This window comes from Lasioglossum baleicum, unplaced genomic scaffold (genome assembly GCF_051020765.1).
Source record: "Lasioglossum baleicum unplaced genomic scaffold, iyLasBale1 scaffold0071, whole genome shotgun sequence".
NCBI classification, from domain to species: domain Eukaryota; kingdom Metazoa; phylum Arthropoda; class Insecta; order Hymenoptera; family Halictidae; genus Lasioglossum; species Lasioglossum baleicum.
In genome coordinates this window covers 368,372-379,346 of record NW_027469131.1, presented here as the reverse complement: position 1 = coordinate 379,346, position 10,975 = coordinate 368,372, and positions in this window count along the sequence as shown.

Genomic DNA, 10,975 nt, shown 5'->3' with positions numbered 1-10,975 from the left:
ACGCGTCAGCAAGAAAGAAATATAAATCCGAGTACCCTCGCGATAACAGATACCCCTACCAGATTAAACGAGCGAAATACGAAACCTCTGGTCAGCAAAATCTCCTTCCACTACTGGAAGATCAGCATATCACATCGCAACACCGCTTCTCCGAAGCAGCAATCGCCTCAGAAGACCGTCAGTCCTTAGACACACACGAAACTGTAATCATGCAGCCGATCCAAGTTGCCATCTTACTCTCTATAGCCACGCGAGTGTACACCCTCATCGGATACGATTGTGGAGGATCTACACTGAACACGACAACGTTCTCCATCATCGATATTCCTGATTGCGAGCCTGAAGAAATCAAGCCCACGGAGGACTCAGTAAAAATCCAATTGCTACAACTAGCAGAGTTTACTCAGACGAGAGTAATCCAGTGCCACATAGAAATCGACCGCACGATATTCTATTGTGGCATGCACTCACATGTTTCCATCGTCACGAACGGACGACAGGAATATTTACTGGCAACCACCAGTGAAACCTGTTCCGAGTTGCAGAAGACCGGAACAATCCTCATCACTCCGACCGCCCAGGTCACGGGAGTCCAGCCCAATTCTACTACATCCCGCAGCCTCACATTGGCGGGAGAACTTCAAAATAACGGGCAATGCGCGGGAACAACGTACAACGACCCATTCGGCACTTGGACCAGTGTCGTTGTACAGGCCATTGTTCGAATAACCCTGAGGGACTACACAGCAACAGTGAAGCTCTCTACAGGTCAGATCCATCTACAGTCAGGACAAATATGCTCCTTCACAAAAGGAAGCTGCCTTGATACGCAAGATGGACATACATTCTGGGATGTCGTTCCCAACGATTACTGCAAGTTCAATAGCTACGACGTTCTCTACGAAGGACTAGCTACCAGAGTTTCTACAAAGACAAAGTTCTCACCTACACTATATATGGTGGAATCTGAAGACACCACATTCGCGTTGACAGAATCTGGTCGTACATCAATTTGCGGTTATATTGTCACGTCCGTCACTGTGTTTTTGTTACAGGTACCAGGAGAGAGAAAAGAGAACAGTGACAGACGGACGGTTGAGATATTATGATTAAAATGAGGAGTGGTCTTTCGTGCCGAGACAGCCGCGGGCTGTCATATGCACTAGGACAACCGATATTGCTATGGATGCAGTCAAGAAGAGAACGTCCGACGCGGTTACAAGAAGTGTCCCGACAAGAATCACGCGCGAGATGATGCAACGGAAACGGTGAGTTTACAGGATTCAGCAATTATACAAAACGTTATACGACTCACCGCAATGCTGTATTAACGCCTAATAATATTGTTGCAGCAGGAATTGGCGGTACTGACAGTAGGTGTCGTACATCGGGTCTTCTATACAGATGTCCTCGAGGTGGGGAAGATCTGGCAGAGTTGCTGCTGCTCGGTTCGGGACGACGTTAGTGGCCTTGGATGCTGGCCGCAAGATGACACGTTGATGAGCTGGCAGAGGAACGTCACGGATGATTCGGCAACGGACCCTGGGAACGATGATCGTGTCTCGGCTGTCGTCGTCGTCGGCTATGTCGATCACCTCTGGACAATCGACCGGATGTAGAACTGGCGTCGGAGCTCGCGAGAGGTCCGCGTGGTTGACCTCTTTAGGAGGGTTGCAAGGGCAACCGTATACAGAAACGTAATCGGACGCGTCACACGGAATGTGCTCGGTAGTTCCCAGAAGTTCTGTCCACTCGGTAGTGGCAATGATTTGATCGAGCACCGCTTTATTTCTCAACGCGCGTCTCAATTTAGCAAGTTGATACTTGCGTCCCGCTCGACGTGGGCGTCGCATGGGTAAGGAATAGTAATGATGGAATATTAATAATATATAATGAAATGAACTTCCACTTGTTATTAACCTTTTTGGTAGTTAACTCGCTTCACGTCTATAGTGGCGGCTCAGCGTTTCCACTGCGCACTTTAGACCAATTCTAGACGTGGCACGAGAACTTCTTTATGACTCGCTTCAAATTCCTTATTGGCGGCTCAGCGTTTCCACTGCGCACTTTAGACCAAGTCCGGATATGTCGCGAGTTTAATATATTCGATGCAAGAACTGAATTGGAAGATGGTGTTGAACTAACACAAGAATAACAAGATCGAAGCACTGGTATAACAACGATATATTAAATAAGAACTGGTAAGTACACTGGTATACAATATGTAAGTAGTATTATAATAGGAGTAGTAATTGGATTAATGAATAATGGATATAGTAATATGTTGTAGGAATAATGTATGAGTTGAGTTGAGTTGAGTTAGAATTGGAATTGGAATTGGAATTAGGAGTGAAGGATCGACACACTTCACTTTCGCGGAGCTAGACTGAACACGTCTGCTCTTGAAGTCGGAAGAAGCCGGACTGGCGGCTGAGGCCAGGTAGGCACGTCTGTGCGAGTCGCTGGCTGAAGGCGGACTGATGCAAGCGCCTGCTCTGTCTTGCCTCCTTCGTTCGGAGTGGGGATAGCTGACGCTGCAGTCTCTTTGTTCTTCAGTCGTCGGAGTGGGAGAACCGCTGACGCAGCAGCGTCTTTGCTCCCGGGGACTGCACGTGCATTTCTGCTGACGCTGCAGTCTCGTGGCTGTCCTATTGCCCTCTACGAGCGTGGGACTGCTGATGCAGCAGTCTTTGGACTTCTCGACGTTTCTAGAAGCTTCTAGATGCTTCCAGAGTGATGCAATACTTTATTGCATTATGTGTCGTGGTGATGGGTTGAAACTGAGGTAAGGTGTTGATCAAGGTGAAGTTATGGTGATGGGTAGAGACGGAGATAAGGATTAGAACAATAGAATATATGAGATCTTAATATTATGTTCTTATGTCTAGGGGACGGTGTGTGGATCTTATGTAGATCAGACCTTGTATACATAGTGTGTGTACAAGGCCAACGTCGTACATCGGACGACGTAACACCTCCCAACGCGGAAAAGAAATTTCTTACAAGGAAGAAATTTCTCGCTCAACACTCGACATCACACTCATTCATGCGACGCATCGTCCGGAGGTACTCCGCGCAGGGAGCACAGTTCTCGGCGAGTATTTCCTATATTTGTACGAAACACTGGTCGCACTGAAATGTTGTCGGTGTCGGCACGTGGGGCTGAGGCTGGTTTTGTAATGTCCGACAAGTCGTATTCGCAATGTTCATTTTTCGACTGTCTTTTCTCGGGGTTTAGGGTGGGCGGGGAATCACTTTGTTCACTAACACTTTTACTTTTGTCTTTTCTTATCTGCGTCCAGATGAGTGTCACGTTTCGCTGACGCGGGTTTTGCGTTGGATTATTCGGCGCACGCTTGAGTTTGTTTGCATGTACAATCTTAAAATGGTTCCCTACTTTAATTTTTACATTGTTTGAGTCTAGGATGTCGCAAATTTCGTGAGTACCCGTATATTGCGCATCGAATTTGCCTTTGCGGGGTTCTTTGAGTAGGAATACTTGTTCTATATCTTCCGGTGGTCGAAGGAGATTTTGCCGATGCTGGGCTTCGAATTTCGCTCGCTTATTCTCATAGGAATATCCGTTATCGCGAGGGTACTCGGATTTACATTTCTTTCTTGCTGACGCGTATTTCGCTGTAGCGCAGAGATTAATTTTATCGTATTCGTTTCGCTTCGCATGGCAACGTGCAGATGGAAGTTGAAAGGAATCGAGTTTCTGTGGATCATCAAAGATATGATTTCGAAGTAAGTTATGAAGTTCTTTTACTTTGGAGACTTTGATATCCTTCTCTGGTTTAGAACTGTCACTGGATTTATCGTGCAGTATAGAACAGACCTGCTTACATATGGGTCTTGAAGATCTTTGATTGTCGTAGGAATGGAGTTGGTCTTGGAATTGATCGGGCTGGTTACCGGAGTTAGAATAAGGATCGGGCTGGTTACCGGAGTTAGTATGAGAATCGGGCTGGTTACCGGAGTTAGTATAAGGATCGGGCTGGTTACCGGAGTTAGTATAAGAATCGGGCTGGTTACCGGAGTTAGTATAATGATCGGGCTGGTTACCGGAGTTAGTATAAGAATCGGGCTGGTTACCGGAGTTAGAAAGGTCGGGATGGTTACCGAATACGTCGGGACGATACCCGGAATTAGAAAGGTCGGGATGGTTACCGAATACGTCGGGATGGTTCCCGGAATTAGTAAGGTCGGGATGGTTACCGAATGCGTCGGGATAGTTCCCGGAATTAGAATGGTCGGGATGGTTACCGAATACGTCGGGATGATACCCGGAATTAGAAAGGTCGGAAGAGTACGACTCGATTTCTTCCATCTCCAATGGGGGCAATCGAAATGAAACTCTTTCCGACGAGGTGTTAAAACACCGGAGGCTCGCTTTGCCTTTACGATTGGTGACAACGCAGTCACCCAGGAATACATCCGGCGCTACGTTAACACGGCGGATATATCCCTGTTTAGGTCCATCGACGTCGACCGCTATGCACGCAACGGTACGAGGTTCGAGGACGAATTCTTCGGATTTCGGAGGAGTCTTTGTTCGGACTCGATCCTCACGCTCCACGATCCGACTTCTCGCAGTGTACTCCGATATCTCTCGAGTCTCCTTCGATTCCGGCCGGCTTTTCACGGCGTTTTTCTCTAGGGAGTACTCGATCGAATCCCGAGGAGGCATTGAAATAACCTCCGTCACCGGGGCTCTGCAAGGTCTGACCGCGGGTGCACGAGGATTTGAGGAAGACACTCGAACGTTCCTTGCCGAATGTTCCTCACGCTTGGCGGCTGGAGTTTTAACGAGATCGTTGGTCATAGACGAAGGCATTGAAATAACCTCTGCTGCCAATTTATCGCGAGGCTCAGCCGTGGGCGCGCAAGGGTTCGAGAAGGGAACCCGAATGTTTCCTATCGTAATGTATTCATTCGCAAAGGAGATCTCGGCTCCTGTTCTGAAGAAGGGAGAACCGAGGATTCCGTCGATGTTAATTGGGAAGTTTTCTTCCAAGACATGAAATTCGATAGGGTTTTGACCCTGTAAGTGTATTTTAATTTGACCGAGAGTTGGAATGGATCCCTCGGTTATTCCTTGGACTTCTATAGTGTTCGTATGATCTATAGGTAGATTTGGTTCTAGACTTGACGCACGAATTAAATTGATCTCCGAACCCGTGTCTAACAAAAATTCACACTTCTTTTGTAATTGAGGGGCGGAGATTTTTACGCGCGGAATTGGTGAGTCTGCAGCAAGATTTACTGCTGAGACGAATCGTCGGACTGGTCGTTCGTCCGGATAGCTGTTTGGGTGCGGGCTGTAGTTTGAGTTGAAGATGCGGCCTCCCGCCTTGGGTTGGCTTCGGTCGGGAGGCCGGACTCGTTTCCCGACCTCCTATTATTATTAAAAGCGCGCTTACGGCACTCGTGAATATCGTGCCCGGGGACTTTGCAGTAGTTGCAAAATTTGTTAGGGCTTGAGGGGCGATCTGTGCGACCATCGCGGTACGTGTTTTGGTCGCGAGGATTATTTTCCCATCGCCGTTGCGGCGTCGGGGAGCGATAAGAGTCCCGGTTTGAGTTTCTTGAGGACTGCTGAGACGAGTCCGGTCTGTTATCGCGGCGTTCTTGAGTTCGCTCTGGAATGTCACGAGCGGACTCGTACGTGGAACGCTGGCGATACGGCCGGTTATCAGAGAAGCTGACTCGTTTTTCTTCGCGGATCAGTTCTCGTCGACGAGTCTGGTCTGACTCATACTGCCTGTAAGCAGAGATGGCTGCTTCGAAAACAGTGGCAGGATTTCGCGAAGGGCAATGAAGCACTTCGGCACGCAGCTGGGGAAGGAGACCTCGTAGAAAACAATCTACTACGAAGCGATCTAGTTCTTCGTAATCAAGGCCAATATCTGTGGCATCTTGAATCGCGGTTCGAAGGTCTTTAACGCGATTGATGAAGTCTAAGATGTGCTCGTTTGGAGCTTGGAGTACACTCGCGAGATCGCCACGGTACTGGTCAACGAATTTGTATGGGCCCAGTACTGTTCGTAATTTCTCGCATAGTGCAGAAATTGTGAATATGTGCTGGCCTTCTATAGCGGCATAAGCACGATCGTGGAGTTTATTGCAGAGCAATTTCGTGAGGGCACGCTCTGCAGTGGCCGGTACGGTGTCACGCGCGCGTTTGCATGCACGTATGAATTGTAGGACGGAAGACGAAGTACCGTCGAATCTAGGGACAAGCTCGGCGGCTTGTTTTAGAGCGAAATTACCAGTAGGTTCATACTGTGGGATTTCGCGTGGCTCTGGCGGTGAAGGTTCCCGCATATTAGAGACGTTACTAGGGCCTGGTGTAGGCGATTGTTGACGTAGGCTTTGACTCGTGATTTGGATGTTATGAAGCTCTTTTCGTATTTCGTCGAGCATATTCTTTTGGTTTTGTGCGTCTTCTTCATATTTGAGACGCAATTTGGCAATGAAATCTGTTTCCTCTTTGAGGTATTGCTCTCTACGGGCGAGGTCTTGTGCGTATAGGAGTAGCTCTTCCTCGGTCATTGGGGGAAGGTCTGCGTTAGGATCTGCTTGGAGATCCCTTTGAGATCGCGTGATTGGGCGAGACATTTTGGAGGATATAAATGAGATTTAAAATGTGAATTTCGTACTGACACGCGTCGGGGCTTATTAGTGCAAATATCGGCGACCACTTCGATGTCCTACCGACTGCGCCAAATTTGTCACGTCCGTCACTGTGTTTTTGTTACAGGTACCAGGAGAGAGAAAAGAGAACAGTGACAGACGGACGGTTGAGATATTATGATTAAAATGAGGAGTGGTCTTTCGTGCCGAGACAGCCGCGGGCTGTCATATGCACTAGGACAACCGATATTGCTATGGATGCAGTCAAGAAGAGAACGTCCGACGCGGTTACAAGAAGTGTCCCGACAAGAATCACGCGCGAGATGATGCAACGGAAACGGTGAGTTTACAGGATTCAGCAATTATACAAAACGTTATACGACTCACCGCAATGCTGTATTAACGCCTAATAATATTGTTGCAGCAGGAATTGGCGGTACTGACAGTAGGTGTCGTACATCGGGTCTTCTATACAGATGTCCTCGAGGTGGGGAAGATCTGGCAGAGTTGCTGCTGCTCGGTTCGGGACGACGTTAGTGGCCTTGGATGCTGGCCGCAAGATGACACGTTGATGAGCTGGCAGAGGAACGTCACGGATGATTCGGCAACGGACCCTGGGAACGATGATCGTGTCTCGGCTGTCGTCGTCGTCGGCTATGTCGATCACCTCTGGACAATCGACCGGATGTAGAACTGGCGTCGGAGCTCGCGAGAGGTCCGCGTGGTTGACCTCTTTAGGAGGGTTGCAAGGGCAACCGTATACAGAAACGTAATCGGACGCGTCACACGGAATGTGCTCGGTAGTTCCCAGAAGTTCTGTCCACTCGGTAGTGGCAATGATTTGATCGAGCACCGCTTTATTTCTCAACGCGCGTCTCAATTTAGCAAGTTGATACTTGCGTCCCGCTCGACGTGGGCGTCGCATGGGTAAGGAATAGTAATGATGGAATATTAATAATATATAATGAAATGAACTTCCACTTGTTATTAACCTTTTTGGTAGTTAACTCGCTTCACGTCTATAGTGGCGGCTCAGCGTTTCCACTGCGCACTTTAGACCAATTCTAGACGTGGCACGAGAACTTCTTTATGACTCGCTTCAAATTCCTTATTGGCGGCTCAGCGTTTCCACTGCGCACTTTAGACCAAGTCCGGATATGTCGCGAGTTTAATATATTCGATGCAAGAACTGAATTGGAAGATGGTGTTGAACTAACACAAGAATAACAAGATCGAAGCACTGGTATAACAACGATATATTAAATAAGAACTGGTAAGTACACTGGTATACAATATGTAAGTAGTATTATAATAGGAGTAGTAATTGGATTAATGAATAATGGATATAGTAATATGTTGTAGGAATAATGTATGAGTTGAGTTGAGTTGAGTTAGAATTGGAATTGGAATTGGAATTAGGAGTGAAGGATCGACACACTTCACTTTCGCGGAGCTAGACTGAACACGTCTGCTCTTGAAGTCGGAAGAAGCCGGACTGGCGGCTGAGGCCAGGTAGGCACGTCTGTGCGAGTCGCTGGCTGAAGGCGGACTGATGCAAGCGCCTGCTCTGTCTTGCCTCCTTCGTTCGGAGTGGGGATAGCTGACGCTGCAGTCTCTTTGTTCTTCAGTCGTCGGAGTGGGAGAACCGCTGACGCAGCAGCGTCTTTGCTCCCGGGGACTGCACGTGCATTTCTGCTGACGCTGCAGTCTCGTGGCTGTCCTATTGCCCTCTACGAGCGTGGGACTGCTGATGCAGCAGTCTTTGGACTTCTCGACGTTTCTAGAAGCTTCTAGATGCTTCCAGAGTGATGCAATACTTTATTGCATTATGTGTCGTGGTGATGGGTTGAAACTGAGGTAAGGTGTTGATCAAGGTGAAGTTATGGTGATGGGTAGAGACGGAGATAAGGATTAGAACAATAGAATATATGAGATCTTAATATTATGTTCTTATGTCTAGGGGACGGTGTGTGGATCTTATGTAGATCAGACCTTGTATACATAGTGTGTGTACAAGGCCAACGTCGTACATCGGACGACGTAACAATATTATTATTCGCACGGAGCACCCCAAGCTCTTTATTCTGGATACAAGTTTGTCCGGTAAATTCAAGGAACGCACTCACACCATAGTAAGCAATCTGGACATATTCACCTACGTGAATAGTAAGTTCATCTACGTAGAAAAACATCTGAAAAGTCAACTTACCCAGTTGTACCAGGATGTCATCCGGCAAAAGTGCGAACTGGAGAAACAGGTCCTTCAAAACGCACTAACGATGTTACACTCATCACCGGAAGAAATAGCAGCTGCCATTATGCGAGAACCAGGATTCGTCGCAGTTCCAGCTGGAGAAGTGGTGCATATTATAAAGTGCATTCCAGTAACCGTACAAGTTCGGAAAACGGATAAGTGTTTCGATGAACTTCCGATCACTTACCAGAATTCTTCCAAGTTCTTAAAGCCAGGAGACCATATTATAGTTGCCACAGGTACAGAAAAGCCATGCAATGAACTCCTGCCGCCTCTCTACAAAATAAACGGAATTTGGTATCGTTTAACGCCGTCACTCACAGAGACCGATGCCCCAGCAACATTACAACCGCTCATCAAACCCATGTGGAAGTACGTGGATCCAACAAATATCGCAACAGGCGGAATTTATTCCCAAGAGGATCTCAACAAACTACAGGACCACATCATGTTTCCAGTGGAAAGAGTGGCCGTAATAAATTCTATCGCCCAAGGAGCATCCGGCAGAGATTACGCAACAGGAAACGTTAATATGTTCAACCTGCTTGACGAAAACTCCCTGCAACAGATAGCGGAATCAACAGCACAAAAACTGTGGTCAGGATTCACCACATTTGGTTCAATCAGTGCTGGAGTGCTAGGAATATATATAGCAATCCGAACAATAAAGACTATCATAAGTACCATAATCAATGGTATTGCATTGCACTCACTTTACGGATGGAGTTTGCATCTAGCAGTCGCCGTATGGAGCTCCCTCACAAGATTCTTCATCTTCCTGAAGCAAAAGGACAATACTTACACGTATGCAGCAAGATACAGGAAAAGTGCAAGTGAAAGTGTTAGTGAACAAAGTGATTCCCCACCCACCCTAAACCCCGAGAAAAGACAGTCGAAAAATGAACATTGCGAATACGACTTGTCGGACATTACAAAATCAGCCCCAGCCCCACGTGCCGACACCGACAACATTTCAGTGCGACCAGTGTTTCGTACAAATATAGGAAATACTATCCGAGAACTGTGCTCCCTGCGCGGAGTACCCCCGGACGATGCGTCGCATAAATGAATGTGAAAGCGAGTGTTGAGCGAGAAATTTCTCCCATGTAAGAAATTTCTTTTCCGCGTTGGGAGGTGTTACGTCGTCCGATGTACGACGTTGGCCTTGTACACACACTATGTATACAAGGTCTGATCTGCATAAGATCCACACACCGTCCCCTAGACATAAGAACATAATATTAAGATCTCATATACTCGATTGTTCTAATCCTTACCTCCGTCTCTACCCATCACCATAACTTCACCTTGATCAACACCTTACCTCAGTTTCAACCCATCACCACGACACATAATGCAATAAAGTATTGCATCACTCTGGAAGCATCTAGAAGCTTCTAGAAACGTCGAGAAGTCCAAAGACTGCTGCATCAGCAGTCCCACGCTCGTAGAGGGCAATAGGACAGCCACGAGACTGCAGCGTCAGCAGAAATGCACGTGCAGTCCCCGGGAGCGAAGACGCTGCTGCGTCAGCGGTTCTCCCACTCCGACGACTGAAGAACAAAGAGACTGCAGCGTCAGCTATCCCCACTCCGAACGAAGGAGGCAAGGCAGAGCGGACGCTTGCATCAGTCCGCCTCCAGACAGCGACCCGAACAGTCCGCCTCCAGACAGCGACTCGAACGGTCCGCTCCAAGCGAGCGACTCGCACGGACATGCCAGTCCGGCTTCAAGAGCAGACGTGTTCAGTCTAGCTCCGCGAAAGTGAAGTGTGTCGATCCTTCACTCCTAATTCCAATTCCAATTCCAACTCTAACTCAACTCAACTCAAGTCCTAATTCTCATACATTATTCCTATAACATATTACTATATCCATTATTCATTAATCCAATTACTACTCCTATTATAATATTACTTACATATTGTATACCAGTGTACTTACCAGTTCTTATTTAATATATCGTTGTTATACCAGTGCTTCGATCTTGTTATTCTTGTGTTAGTTCAACACCATCTTCCAATTCAGTTCTTGCATCGAATATATTAAACTCGTGACATATCCGGACTTGGTCTAAAGTGCGCAG